The sequence below is a fragment of the Echinops telfairi genome, unplaced genomic scaffold (assembly GCF_000313985.2).
Source record: "Echinops telfairi isolate 266 unplaced genomic scaffold, ASM31398v2 ScPeMD7_7468;HRSCAF=8506_0, whole genome shotgun sequence".
NCBI classification, from domain to species: domain Eukaryota; kingdom Metazoa; phylum Chordata; class Mammalia; order Afrosoricida; family Tenrecidae; genus Echinops; species Echinops telfairi.
Genome location: NW_022111369.1, coordinates 75,537,785 through 75,551,621, shown reverse-complemented (window position 1 = coordinate 75,551,621; position 13,837 = coordinate 75,537,785). Strand labels below are relative to the sequence as shown.

The 13,837-nt window shown below is 38.3% G+C and overlaps 1 protein-coding gene across 1 annotated transcript in view; it reads left to right on the top strand.

The window, feature by feature from the left end:
- LOC123520981 (adhesion G protein-coupled receptor L3-like) overlaps positions 1-13,837 on the top strand; it is a 612,162-nt gene that overhangs the window by 868 nt on the left and 597,457 nt on the right. The window lies entirely within an intron of this gene.

Sequence of the window (13,837 nt, the reverse complement as noted above, 5' to 3'; positions counted from 1 at the left end):
CAGTTTACCACACTGGGGGATAGGAACAGTTTCCTCCAGGCATTTTCCTCCCCCCTCCACCTAGTGCCATACCCGCGGTGGGCTGCAAGCGGACGAGGGGGCGCCTTCTTGCAGCTGTCCGGGGCTGGTGTCGCTCCAGGCGGGAGCGGGCTGGAGAAGGGACAGGGACCAGGTGCGGAGCTGGGCTCGAGGCTGACAGGCCTGCGGGGTGGAGAGCCCGGCGAGGTCCTCCCTGGACGCCTGCCTGGCATATCCCTGGTGGATGCGTTTGCCCAGGTCTGGCCCCGGAGCCTTGGCGCCGGGGTGCATCCCCGCACCCGGCCCGTTGTATCCCCTTCATGGCACTCTGACTTAGATCCTTTGGCCCGGAATTTGTTAGGTGGCTTTGCATGGGGGAAGCTGCCACTTTCGTGGGTGGCCTGGGGCTGCACTCTGGGGAGTAGGCAGTGGGCAGGGGGCGGTGTTCGCGAATCCGGGCGCTAGAAGGCGGCCTGGGCGGGGTGGGCACAGCGTTGGTGGTCGAGGTCCGCTGGGTTACAGGTAGGAAGGCAGGCTCCCCAGCGCTCCTTTCTGGGAGAAGGGTAGTTCCCTGATTACAGGAAGCACCCTTGCTGTCCTCCTCCCCCCAAGTCCCTAGTTGCAGGTAGTGGGTGAGCTTGCCAGCCCCCCTCAAACTCACCCCTCCCCGCCCCATTCATGTCAGGGTGTGCGCGTGTGAAGGAGGGCGACCTCTCCCTCTAGGGTTAGTTGGCTGAGGGGTCGACGTGTGCGTGTTTGTGTGCGCGCGCGCGCGCGTTCGCGCGCTCCGGAGGAGGCAGAGTGGAGGCTACTGGAGCTGAGCTTGCTTATGGAAATCGCCTGGGATCCGCTTAACTGGAAAATCTGGTTTGTGGAGGCCGCTCTTGCCCCGTGGGGGATGCAAGGAAGCCTCACGTTCGTCTGCTCTCCCCTGGCGAGGAGCAGCTCCCGGGGAGGCGTGCAGCGCGTGAGCGTCGCTGGTACAGCGCTCAAGGCATCCCAGATTGGTCCTGATGAGAAGGAAGGATAGAGGAGTCATTTTCCAGCAGATTGACAGAGCCAAGTAAAAGCAGCATACCTCTGATCTGTCGAATGATCGGGCCCACTTTCCTCACAGTGATAGAAACGTGCGCTTCTTTATTTATGGCCAGAGAGAACGTTATTTATGGGTAGAGAGAGCTTAGCAATTGGGCTAACTCAAGACAGGCAAGCCACCTCCAGGGTATCTCCTCCCTGTGCCCGCAAATGCACCCTGCCTGCGGTAGTTAGAGATCATTGTAAACAGTGGTGTAAATAAGCATCCCAGCCACAGCCTTTCTTAGAGCCAAACCTGCTGGTTGTTGTGTTTACTTTCCTGGGCGAATTACTCATTAGAAAGTATAAGCCTTCTTGCACCTCTAATTTTGCATCCTTGCAGCCAGCTGCTGAGGAAATGAGGAGACGCATACATAGACTCTGGCAGGAAGGAAAAATTGCCTTGTGTGTTTTGCTGTGAAGTAAATAGGCAGTATGCTAATTTCAATGTCCTATGGGCTGTGATCGCTAGTTGGCTCGTTGAATGTCATCATACAATCTACAAAGGAACACTTTAGTAATTTTTCATACGGAAAATGCTTTGTATCTCCCTATCAGATGAAAAGGAATTTAGGTATAGTTCCCTGCCATATTTTTCAATCTGTAGTGTTACACATCTGGAATTCAATTTATTTATATGTGAATTAAAGACATAATTGTCAGTTACTATATCACTTGAAGGGATTGCAAGATAATTTGTGTAAGAGTTAAAAGAACATTTGTTCTTGAAACATTTCTGTTTGGTTTCCCCCAATCTTTTTTTTTTTTGTAACCAAAGCAAGGGTGGAAAACTACAAATATAAGCAAAGCTTACAAAATGTGATTTTTTCAAGCTAAACTACTTTTAATTTTAATCGCTAATAGTTATTCATTCTCTAGACCTAGGTTAGTTCTGACTGCTTCAGTGTTTCTTGCAGATGACAATGTTCTATTTCATGTTTTTGAATATGGCATTGTGACTATAAGAAAGTACTTTGTTTCTAGGTACTGAAATGTCTAGGCTTTTTTTTTTATTTGTAAATTTCTTGAATTCTTGAAAAAGCTTAGGTTCTGTGCCAGTATAGGAAATCTAAAATCTATACCGAATCACTGGTGGCTGATTTTTATTAACTTGTATTTTTTGCTAAGAGATGTTGCTAGTGATGAACACCCTAGTAGAAAACTTAGAAAATTGTAATTTAATATATACAAATCTAATTCCACATATTTGTTTCATTTCTAGAGAGTATGTATTGAAAGTCTTTATAGTTGCAAATATTTCTGGAGCTTAGGAATACTTGTCCTTCTGTGTTAGAAGATCTAATCACAAGGATTCCCAATCTCACATTAGAAGATTCTTTCAGATCTGTCCTTTGTTTCCTAACAGTCAGACATTCCACAGGTCCTGATGTCATTAGAACTGTGTCTATCAGTGTATGGTGCTGTCTTTAGCTGAAGGTGAATGTGTCAAAGTGCTTGAATAGCATTCCATCACACTTCTTTATCACTAAATAGTCAATACCCTGCATCTCTATTGATGTATACTTGTCTGGATTGATTCCATAAACTCCGGGTGGGAGAGATGATTAGGATAAAGGTTTATATGAATGATTTATATTTTTAGATAGAGATGTTAGGGCCGCATCAAGCATCCCTGGCCTGAAGAGGGATAAGACAGCATGTGATTTGCCTGATGGGCAAATGCTTTTGATGTCTCATTTTAGGTTACTTGGTATGATTATCAGAATGAAAGCCCTTCTTGGAAATATGAATGGATGCTCTTTCAGAAATGATTTTCTTAATAATGGTTTTACATTTGCAGACAAATATTTCTTGCCATGGAGAATAATAACAGCAAACATGGGGCTTAACTGGTTCTGGCTACTGTGCCTGGCATGGTCTCTAATAATTAGGACAGGTTCTCAATTTTTTAAATGGATTTGACTTACCTTTAATTATTTTGTGAGTTTTTGCTAAGGGAACCCACAATTTTAGATTTAAAAGGTTTATATCATCACTAGGATTGTACTTGGCCACATACTGTAAGAAACTGAATTGTTTTGCAGACTTGATTTGGATCACTTAAAGCATTGGTTCAAACTCTCTTTTAACAGGACTGCCAGGTACAAGTGACAGTAACTGTTATAAGTGTGCTTTTTGCAGAAATCAGCAAAATAATTTTCATTTTAATTATTAAGATAACATGGTGATTTTGAGAAATACTACATAACCCTAACTTACCATGGTGTGAGTGATGGCAGCAGTTGGAATTAGCGAGAGATCCTTCTTTTAATTTAGCAAGTGACTATTTTCCCTTTGATTTCTTGGATTTGCATTGCATTCAAAATGTGCTTTCCCTCAAAAAGGGAGTAGCCTTAAAGACACGGGTGGCTTACATTTGGGCATTTGTTTGCCTTAGGGACACTTCTGTTTCCATTGTATTGTGCCTTTCTTTTATGCAAATGTATTTCTTTGTATAATATCATGCTCGACAGTACAAGAAACATTAAAACATGCAAATGTGAGTCACATTTGCTTGACCTTCCCCCTTTCTCTCTCTATGTATATGTGTGTGTTTGATTAGGGAGTTGTTGTTGATTAATGGGAATTATATATATAAATTCATTTTGGTATTAATGCTTATTAGCATATTTGCAAACGTAGTGCACGCATACCTCTAGATAACTTTTGAATGCTTAAATGTAATGTTTATATGCCAAGAAATTTTAATGCCATTAACTTGGTCTGGGTATCAAGATAGACCAATAAAATAAACTCTATTACTGCATAAATAGCTGGGAATGACTTTCTTTACAATTGTAAAGTATGTTCATTCATTCAAAAGAACAAAAATGCATTTAAAAATAAAATTAGCTGTCCTTCTCTAAAGTATTGTAATTCTCCATTATTTTGAGGAATGGGTGAGATGGGAGATTACTGTTTGCATTTTATCATAGCAAGTTTTGTTTGTTTCATACACTAATTTATATATTGTTATTTATACTTAAATATAAATTTTAATATTAATGGATTCACCAGAGTGACTACATAAACTCTTGAGAAGAAATGAGCATTTAATCCATATTATTCCAGAGTTTAAATGGAATGTTGTTGTTGGTATTCCTATTCATTTGAAAGCCTTCTCCAGTGGGAACATGACCTGGCAGAATACTGTCTGATAAAGCTTTTTTGATGATTAGTCTGTGGAGTAGATAATTGTTTCCATTAATGACTCTTAAAGTGTGTTTGGGGATATAGCATGGGTATCCTATGCCCCTTCCAAAGGGTCTGTGAAGAGAAGAATGGTTTACCCATCACTCTCATCCTTTGACTAGTGGACCCTGGCATTTTCCAGAAGCTATATGACATATGATGATTCATTCCAGTGTTGTGAGGACAAATGTCATATATGCTTGTTTACATTCTCATATTAAAAAAAAACTTTCCATTTTAATATTTAATCAGTAAATATTGATAGTCTTAGCCATCATAATCAAAAGATGCTTTAGGTTATCAATACTTTTTTAAGAGTGGAAAAATTCCTGGGGCCATAAAGTCTGAGAAACATTGGTGGAGAATTTTCAGATCAGCCTTCACAAGACTTAGAAGTGTCATCCCGTATGACCAGATAAAGATCAAACTAAGCTGGGAAACAAGCAAGGGTATTTTCAATATTTTTCCCTTAGAATCTCAGTGTAGACAATTGGTATGGTTTATTTATTTCACTTTAGATATGCAGACAATTTAAAACTGTATATCTCCAGCCTGACGTGCTGACGAATAATAGATTGCTAACCCCCAGTTCAGTGATTTGAATGAGCTAGCCACTCTGCAGGATAAAGAACTGGTAGTTTGATTCTGAAAAAAATTTTTACAGTCTTGAAACCTTATAGGGGAAATCCTTGCCTATGCTATAGGATTACTATTAGTTGTACTTGACTTGATTGCAGTGGGTTTGGGGTTTTTTTTTTTAATGAAATGTCTGTAAAGGAACCACATGGATAATTTTAAATAAAGAATCTGAGAAAATTTAAAATTTAAAAAAAATCTGAAAAACTTTAGATTTTTCTGATACCTGGGGAAGCAAAATGATTTAGCAGGAACCTAGTTGTTTACCTTTGAGCAAGAAACTGGCCTCTCTATGTATGTATGTATGTATGTATGTATGTATGTATGTATGTATGTATGTATAACTATGTATATAGGCAAGGATGGTGACACTTAGTCTTACAAACTTACATAATTTGAACATATTGTCAGGAAAGACCAATCTCTGGAGAAACACATCCTTCTTGGTAAGGTAGCAGGACAGCGAAAAAGAGGAAGACACTTAAATGAAGTGGATTGACACAGTAGCTGCAATAATAGGTCGAGCCTAAGAACAATTGTGAGGATGATGCGAGACCAGGCAGTGTTTCCTTCAGGTGTGCACAGGCTTGCTGTGGGTCCGAACTGACTCCACGGCACCTAATCACAACAATAACAACACACACACACACTTTTATGCACATCTGTATATATATGTCAACATTTCAGGGGAGGGAATCTGTATTTACTTTTAATTCCTTTTGTGTATGATTTTTTGAAGCCTCCAACTGTGTATAAAGTATGTAAGATTATATGTACTTTATAGGATGTTGTGAAATTTTAATGGATATATATATATGGCTTAAAGAAGTGCATTGCACGTAATAGTAAGAAAGTAAGTGTTTGCTGCTGCTGCTGTCATTACCATCGTTATTATTTATTAGGTCTCGTTGAGGACTCTGGGTAGCTTTAATCAACTCCCTACATGATTGAGATATATAAATAGGCTTCACATAATTGCTTTGAGTGCCCTGGAATATTATTAAATTTGAAATTTTAATGTAGAAGATAATCTCATGTTTACTCGCCTCTTCCACTTTAAAAATTATGAAGGATTATGGTCATTTTTACATGAAGAATTAATAGAACACCTTTCTTAGCTCGGGTTGAGTTTGGAATTGGCAAGTGAGCATGAATGCCAAATTAAAACTAGATTTCAAAGACCCTCATTGAATATTTATGTATCTTGAGAATTATTAGGAAGGAAACCATTTTTCTGAAGAGATATCAAGACGTCTCACTACACTTGTAATCTGTTAATCACTATCTAAGCACAACAATACGGCATTTCAGTGAAAGTTTCTTGTGGTAATTATATGCTTCAGTTCAGTCTGGTTGTAAATGGTGATAAACCTAACTAGTAAAATAAGCTTATTCTACAGATTAGTTTTATTACATGCTCAAGTGTAACTGGTGATCAGTAATATATCTGAATGGCATTTTGACATTTATTTGAAAACTATGAAACTATTGATCTTGATTACATAAATGTTTCTTTTGATAGAGGCCATGGTTAGTTCTCATTTCTATCCTAGTCCAGTCCCTATGAATAACTGCATTGCGTTTATCCTATAGCACTTGAGTTAATTTATCTGATTTAGTGTTATAGAAGCTAAATTGTACTCAATAGGTAGGCATAGGTGGGTGCTATCCTTAATAATAGACTCTTTTGAAAGGAGAGACACTTTAGTATAATCTTGTAATCCCAATTTTGTAGCTTTTATAGTCTATGATTTGGGGGCAATATATTTAATCTCTCTGTAAATTGATATTAATATCCACCTACCTCGGTTGAATGAGCATTTAATGAATGATACCCACTCTTAGAGTCACTGTATTATCAGAAATGTCCTTGAGTACCATCATCTAGAGAAATGGCAAAAATCAAATATAATTTTCTTAATTAAACAGTTCTTGATGTGCTGTGGAATATCAGTAGCATTTTCTTAAGGAGTTGAGTAAGGCTTCACATGTCTTTTAGTTTTCTTTTTTCTCTACTGTCTCTAGTCTCTCATCCCTTCCCCCCACCTCTTTCAAAGGGAATGTGGTCATCTTTTGTAAAGGACATGTTTTTCTGAGTTCTGCCCACTAATCGTAATGCCTCAAACCCTGCAACTAACTCCCAACCAAAGATCTATTCCTGACAGGAAAATATTTTTGACAAGTACTAAGTGCTGTGTCTGAAGATTGACTTTAAATCAGTTATGAAATGATAGCAGCAGTTTAACTTAAGACACTTTAAATTGAACTCCTGATCATCTTTTCACATGGCGTCAGCACCTATTTAAGCTTTCACTGCAGAGGATAGGTTACAGTGTTGTAAGCAAATCAAGTAGGCATGTGCTTTCACAATTTGAGGATACACATACATTTACCTGATTCTTAATTTCAAAGTCCACATGCTCACAAGATTGCTATAAATACAGATAAACTATTAAAAGTCAGATGGAAAATTACTGTCAAGGATAGAAGCTTTGAAGCGTCTTAAATAAGTAGAAGTTTTAGAACTGACACTTGTATTTACTGACAATTACCAATAAAACACATTAAAATTACCTATAATTTCCCAGTATTTAAGCTAAAACAAGCCCTGGTGGTGTACTGGATTTTTGTTGGGCTGTTAACTGCAAGGTCAGTAGTTCAAACCCACCAGGTACTCCTGGAGAGAAAGATGAAGCCTTCTATTCTTTTAAAGATTGACAGTGTTGGAAACCCACAGGAGCTGTACTGCCATGCCCTATATAGGGTGTTAGAATCGACTCAGTCGCAGTGACTAAGTTTAAACACAAAGGGTACAACAGGGTAGGTGGTAAAAATGAGTGAGAAAAAAAAGCTGCACATTGAATAGCTGACTTGTTAATTTACCAGACTTAAGTGCTTTAAGTATGGCTCAAGAAAATGAAAGCCAAGTAGAACCGACACCCACTCCTGTTTGATCAGCTTGGACTGGTGTTTACGCACCCCGCAGAGGCAAAGTGTGTTGCTATTCAGGACGGGAGCCTGAGCCTTTGAGATGAGGGGAGAGACTCAAGCCCAGTTTTTGATGTTCTGCATGGGTGGGTAACCTGAATACTAACATTTATTCCATTCACAGCTGACCCTGTAAGAGGTTTTCAACAGTCTCCTGTTTTGTTTTGGTTTTTCCCCTTTTCCTTTCCCCTCAGCACTTACAAATACTTTGGGTAAAAGGAAATGGTCCTGATTGATGGTCATCTTTTTGTTTGCGATGTAATTTCTGGCAAAAACAGGATGGTTCAGCTGGTTTCTGTTAATATATTTTGTTAAAATTTTTTTTAAATGTTTTTAATTTGTCACAGGCTGATACAACTTAGAACTTAAACTCAGAATTCTGATTATGACTTCAGAGTAGACAAAGAACCTATTGAGAAATAGTTTTGTAGGAAATGAGGTATGTACATATCTGTGGCCTTCATTCTGTATATTAACTTGAAACATTTCAGTTGAATTTGTCTAATGAGTTTTCATCATTTTCAATATTTGATATTGGAGCAAGAAATTGATTTTGGCAACTATTTGAAAATAATACACAATTATCTTTGGAGTTTTAGGATTGCTCTGGGTTGAGTTCTCTAGAGAAACAAAACCAGTGGTGTGTGTGTTTATGTCAAGAAAATGGCTCACACAGGTGTAGCAGGCAGTTCGAAGTCCAGACAAATTTCAAGTTTGTGGGTAAGCTGTTAGGATCCAGACCTCTCCTGATTCTATTTGCTGTGGGGTACAGTGAAACAAACATCAACAGAAGACCAGAGCTGGTGACTGCAACAGAAAGATCACAGGCCGGTGGCTGCAGGAGGTGAATTAATCTGAGGTCAACTGGTGGACTGGCTGCTACTGCTGACACCCATGATTGACAGATAAGATTTTTACCTGATGTCTAAAGAACCAGAGGTGGCCAATCCAGGTGTAGGATCCAGATCCAGCAAGCTTTTCCACAGAGTTCACTTATATTGGAAACTGGGCACACGTCTGAGGAAATTTCCTTTCAATTGATTACATCAGGACATTGGTCTGGGCAAGGGAACTGCATCCCACCCATATATCCTTACAACTAGTTGTTTGCTCGCGGCAAATCCCATCATAGAAGTGATTACATTGTGTTGGATCACATGCTGAGAGATTACTGGGTTTTAACTGCCAAACCACAGAGAATCCTGGTCCAACCAAGTTAACACAAAGTGTTATGAAGTCCGACACAGTCATTCTTACTTAAATGTGGTCTTCAGTTTCACTGATTATGTGTAACAGCTAAATACTGTGTTCTAATCATTCTAAAATGTGTAGTTTGTGATAGCATTTCAGTTTTGATATATACTTTCATTTATTTAATAAGATTAATAGAAAGGCCCTGGGAGACCCTGGGAAGTACAAATGGTTAAATTCTTGACTACTATCGTGGCTCGAATATAGCCAGATGTTCTTCAGAAGACAGGCCTGGCATTTCGGTTCTTAAAGTTCTTGGGTTTGAAACTTGATGAAGCTATTCTACTCAGTGCTCATAGGATTCCAAATCATGGAATCCACTTAGTGGCATTTAGCAGCAATTAACAACGGGTCACCATGAATTGGAATCTCTCAACCACTCCACTGCCATTAACTGAGTACAACACGTAGCCACAATATAGGACAGTGTTGAACCACTTCCTAGAGAATTTCCAACATTGTAACTCTTATGGAAGCAGGCTGCCATGACTTCTGCCTTAGACTGGTGGTTTCAAATACCTGATCTTTGGGTAGCAGGCCAAATGCTCAGTGCACTACACTAGAAGGGCTCAAGTGGATCCTTATTCACCAGTTTTCTTCTCTGTTAAAAGATACTTCCAACTAGATCTAAGCTAAAATGCTTAATTTGTTAAGGACGGAGTTATGCCTAGACATCGGGGGTGGCGGGGAGGAGAGGGAGGGGGGAATGCAACTTGAATATCGCTAGGATTCTTTTCTGGTTGTACTCTCTTACTCATCCTTCCATTTCTCTGCATTGCCTATTGGATTGTTCTCTTTCACCATAGTCTGAATGAGGTACCCACGTTTAGAAATGATGTGTGGTGAAGAATGTAGTGGACTAATAAGGTTATTGCAGTTCTCGTGTGGATACAGTACCTCGGTGCTGTTAGGTGCCATTGACTTGGTTGCAATTCCTAGTGACTCTACAGACAACAGAACAAAACTCACAACTGTTGTTATGATTGAGCCTCTTATGGCAACCACTGTGTCAGTTGTCTTCTGGAGGGTCTTCCTCTTTCCCTTCGCCCTTCTACTTTACCAAGAAGGAGGTCCTTTTTCAGTGATTGGTCTCTCCTGATACCATGTTACGTGAACTGATCTGGAAAACTCATTAAAAATGGTAAAGCAGTCATAAGTGATTGTAAAATAATTCACTTGACATGTAAGCATCACCTGCACAAAAGTGCAAATTATGAGACCCAAAAATTTATATAAAACAAGGGACTCGATTTTGTAATAAGAATATTTGTGAAAAATGTCTAGCCTACCAAGGAAGGGTATGCGCATCTAAAAGTCACCACATTTCTGAAAGAGAATACCTTACAGAGTAATGTGTGTCATTACGTTTTACAATGCTATGATCAGGTGAGCCCAGGCCAAGTTGTTGTGCTGCTTTGCTGGCCTGAAGTGTATTGGTTATTTGCTACACATACTTCAAAATGAAGAATAATGTTGAATTTATGGGTTTCAATGAGATTATCTGGGCATTAAATATTTCCAGGTTAACAAAGCCCCAAAGATACAGACTTGGAATTAATTGAACTCATCATTGAATTAACCTGTGTGGATTCCTCATCAAAATAAGACAAATTGTAATGAAAAAGAAATTTCTGACCACAATAGAGGCTGCATAGAAGAGAAAGAAATGGAGGCAACAAAAATATATGATGTGGGAATATATGTAGCATGAAAATGTAAACAAAAGTAAAAGCAGAAAAAATGGATATATATATCCACGTGTTTGTCCAATTTAATTGTTTTATATAATAAGAGTACTGTCATGCTTATAATTGGGTAATGTGCTTATTCAAATAAACACTTTATTTTGAGACAGAATACTTTAAATATGCATCAATTGACAAAATATTTCAAATAATTGAACATGGATGATTTTATAGCAACCTAGAGAACCCAATGAAAACATACTTCAGTCTACCCAGTAAAGTTACTCAAATGACATACAACAACTTCATTATTTTACAAACTAGAGTCTGAGTTAAGTTTAGTACTGGCGGGTGAAGCAGAATATTATCTTAGAGATATAATTAAGTTGGGAATCATCTTGCAACCTTTATCTTCATTTGAAATTTTTGAAATGTTGAATTTTTATTTAGAGATCTTTAAGTACCAACCCAGTATAAATAGCTTGAAATATTAACAAATAGTTTGAAATATAAAAACAATTTGAATATAAATAATATTAGCAAATATGAAAATAATTTGAAAGAATTTAAAAAGATTACTTGAAATCTTAATTAGGAGAACACTGGTAAAATTACTTTTCTTATTGTTGCAAGTCCTGTAAAAAGAAAGAGCACTAAAATTTAGTATGCTGTCAACATTGTATTCTTATGATTTGATGTTATTAAGCAGACTTTGTATTTCTTTTTTGGTGCATTTGATTAAATGTGTGATCTTATCTTGGTGAAATAGCCTGCTGGGCTGCAGACAGTCCTGTTCAGAAATGAAATTTGCTTAGAGCCTCCGAGCAGACATTTATTCAATGAGACACTTCTTGAATAATAGATGATAGTGAGATAGCAGTGCTGTGTATGTGCGTTTTCTTTCTTGAATATAGGGGGTGTTGAGATAGAGCCAAAAAAATCAAGTAAAAAAGAAAACATTAAGCTTATCAAAGAAAAGTTAACCTACTTTATGAGAAATAAATGAAGTCTGGATGAGGGAATCTTAAGCATCAATGTCATATTACGATCTCTTCTCTGTTTAGTAAATTACTCTCTGTGTTTTAGTAATCTTGTACTCTTTGTATGCTAACTTTCTTTGATTGATAATTGCTATTTTGGATTTACTGCTGCTGTTCCAAAGTATATAACGGAATGCATACTTTCTTGATTCTACTTGGATGCTAGTAATAGCTGGATTTGGATTTCCATTCATTCTTTCCGTGTCTCCTGGGCAATACTTTAGCATAATGTGAACTATCCCAAGGCATGTCAATTCTAAACTATGACATTTTTTTTTCTGACTTTAGGAAAAGTTGGTATTGATCAGTAGGAAATTTAGAGATACATAAGGTAAAAACAGAAATCTATTAAGTCTAATAATCTAGTGCCATACAAAATGAACACAGATTAGTTCATACTTGTATTTTTTTAATCTCGATTATCTCTCTCTATATATCTATATAACATGTCTGAGATAAAAATGCACTATATATCATTGTATAATTCTTTTCAATTTCCTAGTGTCATGAATTTTTTTGAAAGTATCATGGTTAACAGTAAAATATTTCAAAATGTAAATAAACTATGAGCCATTTAAATGTTCTCATATGTGTGGGTTATCAATTTGTAAAGGTAAGTAATAATTTAATGAATAGCATCGTGCTGAAAACTTTGTCTAAATCTCAGATTATCTTTGTAGGACAAACTCTATAAAGTAGAATCATCAGGTCAAAGAGTAAATAATTTATGTTATGCTTTTATGAGTTAATTATAATGACACTGATTTCATTAGAGCTATAGGTGCTGAGCTGATGCCCCTAGTTAGTAAAATGACTATTATTTTATCTGCACCAAAACAAACCCTGCTGCCTTCTGTTGAACCAGACCCTTGGTAATCCTATATAGGATTTCTACGTCTGTAATCTTTACAGGAGCAGGTAGCCTCCCCTTTCTCTTGAAGCTGGTGACCTTAGTTCAATTCCTACCCAACAAGGCCACTAGGAGTCATAGTTTTGATAATTCCTAGTAGCTAGTAAAGTTAATTAAAATGTTTTGGCATGTTGTCAGGAAAGACCAATCCCTGCAGAAGGACTTTATGTTAAATTGGAGGGGCAGCAAAAAAGAGGAAGACCCTCAATGAGATGGGTTACGACAATAGCTGCAACAATGGGCTCCATCATGGGAACACTTGTGAGGATGGCACAAGATCAGGCAGGGTTTGGTTTGGTTGTGCATTGGTTTGCTATGTGTTGGACCTGACTTGATGTCACCTGCAACAGCAACAAAGTAAAGCCAGTGTGACAGATTGAATCTAGCCTCCCCCAAATAAGTTTCAACTTGGCTAGGCCATGATACTCAGCATTACACAACAACCCACCATTTTGTGGTAGGTTAGCATAAGTTTTTTTTTTTTTTTTTAATTAACCTCCCTGAGCTCGCCTTAGGACACCTGTGTTACCGTTTGACAGGTGTACAAACTCCCCACCTGTCACTGTCCCCGGAGCGGGTTGCGTTGGCGCCAGAAGCGAGAGCCCCTTGGGGCTTGCAAACACCCCCACCCCCGCCCCCCCCAGCCTCACCAGGTCAGTGAAAGTTAGCATAAGTTTAAGGAGAGGGCAAGTGAAGTTAAGCAACAAAGCAACATGATTTAGCTATACAGCATTGGGAAGTTCATTACTTATCTTCTTTCCTTATAAATTTTGTAGTTTTTTTCTGTTTTGATTGGTCTCAAGTTCAGCTAAAACAGTGGTTCTCAACCTGTGAGTTCTGACCCCTTTGGGGGTCGAATAACCCTTTCACAGGGGTTCCCCAATTCATAACAATAGCAAAATTACAGTTATGAAGCAGCCACGAAAATAATTTTATGTTTTGGGAATCACCACAACATGAGGAACTATATTAAAGGGTCATGGCATTAGGAAGGTTGAGAACCACAGAACTAAAACAGTCACTTAAATAAAAACTATCCCTCA